The sequence below is a fragment of the Cherax quadricarinatus genome, unplaced genomic scaffold (assembly GCF_038502225.1).
Source record: "Cherax quadricarinatus isolate ZL_2023a unplaced genomic scaffold, ASM3850222v1 Contig4366, whole genome shotgun sequence".
Taxonomy (NCBI): Eukaryota; Metazoa; Arthropoda; class Malacostraca; order Decapoda; family Parastacidae; genus Cherax; species Cherax quadricarinatus.
Window position 1 is genome coordinate 25,001 of NW_027199392.1, and position 3,550 is coordinate 28,550.

Here is a 3,550-nt window from a genome sequence, read left to right on the forward strand (position 1 = left end):
TGTCTCTCTGTCTCTGTCTCTGTCTCTCTCTCTCTCTCTCTCTCTCTCTCTCTCTCTGTCTGTCTGTCTGTCTGTCTCTCTCTCTCTCTCTCTCTCTGTCTGTCTGTCTGTCTGTCTGTCTGTCTGTCTCTCTCTCTCTCTCTCTCTCTCTCTCTCTCTCTCTCTCTCTCTCTGTCTCTCTCTCTCTGTCTCTCTCTCTCTCTCTGTCTCTCTCTCTGTCTGTCTGTCTGTCTGTCTGTCTGTCTCTCTCTGTCTGTCTCTCTCTCTCTCTGTCTCTCTCTCTCTCTCTCTCTCTCTCTCTCTCTCTCTCAGACAGCCTCGAGGTATACAAGTGAGAGAGAGGAGCAACATTCAGGTATATAATATATATAAATGGTTTAGAAAACCGATAAGTCGAGGAGCGAAACACTTGGAGAGCATTTGCGAATCTTTTCTGTGGAAACGTTTCGCCAGCCAGTGGCGTCTTCAGTCCAGTACAGTCCGGTACAGTTAGGTATGTACTTCCGAAACGTTTGGGCTACACAGTAGGCTTCTTCAGTCACAATGCTCAAGACTATGGAACCGACACTTCTCAAGGATGTGGGACTGACCTCCTCAACTCTACCTCTTCAAGACGGACGGACTGATCATGTCATCAGTACCTCTCCTCTGCTTCTCTCTCCGTATTTACTCACCTCTGTATTCGACTGACGAAGTCTACTGTGTAGGCAAAACTTCTCGGTAATAAAAATATATAAGTGCTGCATATGCCTCTTAGTGATCTAGATTTCTCGTACTAATACAAAAAAATAACAGAAATATTCCCCCCACTGTGTAAACATAGAAATATTCCCCTACTGTGTAAACATAGAAATATCTCCTCACTGTGTAAACAAAAATATTCCCCCACTATGTAAACAGAAATATTCCCCCACTGTGTAAACATAGAAATATCTCCCCACTGTGTAAACATAGAAATATTCCCACACTGTGTAAACAGAAATATTCCCCCACTGTGTAAACAAAGAAATATCCCCCCACTGTGTGAACAGAAATATTCCCCCACTGTGTAAACATAGAAATATTCCCCCACTGTGTAAACAGAAATATTCCCCCACTGTGTAAACAGAAATATTCCCCCACTGTGTAAACAAAGAAATATCCCCCACTGTGTAAACAGAAATATTCCCTCACTGTGTAAACAAAGAAATATCCTCCCACTGTGTAAACAGAAATATTCCCCCACTGTGTAAACATAGAAATATCTCCCCACTGTGTAAACATAGAAATATTCCCCCACTGTGTAAACATAGAAATATTCCCCCACTGTGTAATCAAAGAAATATTCCCCCACTGTGTAATCAAAGAAATATTCCCCCACTGTGTAAACAGAAATATTCCCCCACTGTGTAAACAAAGAAATATCCCCCACTGTGTAAACAGAAATATTCCCCCACTGTGTAAACAAAGAAATATCCTCCCACTGTGTAAACAGAAATATTCCCCCACTGTGTAAACATAGAAATATCTCCCCACTGTGTAAACATAGAAATATTCCCCCACTGTGGAAACATAGAAATATTCCCCCACTGTGTAAACAAAGAAATATTCCCCCACTGTGTAAACAGAAATATTCCCCCACTGTGTAAACAAATATTCCCCACTGTGTAAACAAATATTCCCCACTGTGTAAACATAGAAATATTCCCCCCCACTGTGTAAACAAGCTATAACAAAGGTTTTATATTATTGATGACATTCACTAGTGTAAAGTTGAGAGTGAGGGTCTAGGCACTTCAGAACTGCTAATTGCATTCGTCTGTATTTGACTGAGGAAGCCTACTGCGCAGGAGAACCGTTTCTGTCGATATATTCCAGGTGTTACTCGTGTAAATTTTGCATTACGACTCAGGATTGTTGGATTTTACGTAAATGTTAAGGATCTGACAGTTTGATAATGGCAGTTTGTTTTGGTGTATTTTCTGTCTTCATGTCGGTGTGAGGTCGACTCATATCATGTCAGTGCTGAGTTGACTCACATCATGTCGGTGTGAGGTCGACTCACATCATGTCAGTGCTGAGTTGACTCACATCATGTCGGTGCCGAGTTGACTCGCATCATGTCAGTGCTAGATTGATTCACATCAAGTCAGTGCTAGGTCGACTCACATTATGTCAGCGCTAGGTTGACTCACATCATATCTACAACAGACCAAAACATTTCGCCCCTCAGGGCAAAACATAATCACATTTTTCATATAATTTGTGCTAGAGGTAATGTAAACCTTTGTAACAGATACCAACAAATTGGTTTAGATAGATAATTGAACAAACACTACGATATATGTATTAGAAAACCTTTCCGACTTGGTACTTTGATGTGATCAAGGTCGCAGGACCGAAACGTCTTCTTATTAGAAAATGTTTTGTTCCTGCGACTTATGTCCTAGTGTTTATTCAATTGTCTTTGTAAACCATTAACTGGAGATGAATAGCCTTGTATCAAGGGCCCTTAACAATCATCAAGGCCCCCCTTAAAGAGTGAGTACCTAATTAATAGGGGGTCTGGCCTCGGGAGCAAGTGACTGAGCTGTGACGTTCACTGTATAGTTGTGGACGCGGAGCCTTTTTGAGGGACGTTAGGTCCAGGGGCGGCGCCCCCCTGGCTGGGTTACTTATGCAGATTGTCTGGTGCCTGGGCCCTTCTGCAGGTCGTAACCCAGCAGCACTTCCGGCAGCACGCCTTACGACCCCCAGCGTTATGCAAACGACCACTGATTCTCCCATTGTGCCTACGGTGACGCCCCGCTTGTCGCTCTATTCTGCCCAGCTTTGTCAAGTTGTAATTGTCGTTGATATGGTGGAAGAAGCGGCTGTCATCTGTTGCGCTGACAGCTGACACCCTACACGTCTTTCCGACGTCTGTTTACCAGCCATGGGCCTCCTCATTGTCTCGTTAGGTTATACTCAAATAACCCGCACATAGGAGACGCTTATGAAGACGTTTCGGTCACCGAAACGTCTATGTGCAGGCTATTTGTGTATTGTGCAAGGTATAAAATACCGACAAGATGAAAGTTGAGACACATGTGCAACATCTGGGTATCTTTATTGTAGACGTTTCGCCATCCAGTGGTTTTATCAATACAAATTCTAGGACATAATTAGTAGAAAGAAGAACTATATACAAAAGATGAGGTAATCAGTCCCTCAGCCTTGGAGTTAGTGTTCACAGCATCGTGTTGGAGGAGAATCTGAAGCAAAGGCAAGAAGACTGGCGGTTATATAGGCGTCAGTGGATAGGGACGGGCAGCAGACGAGGGCAAAGTCACTGGTAGGCGGGATTCCCCAGTGGAAGTAGGTCCTACCTAAAGGGATGGGTTAGTTGTAGCAGCCGTGAAGAAGGTCTTGTAGATGTCCTCTGAATCTGTATTGATAAAGCCACTGGATGGCGAAACGTCTACAATAAAGATATCGAGATGTTGCGCATGTGTTTTAACTTTCATATCTGTGTACTGTTCCATTCACGGTATTGTGCCTTTTTTGTTCTCCTTTCCTGTTAGGTCAGGTT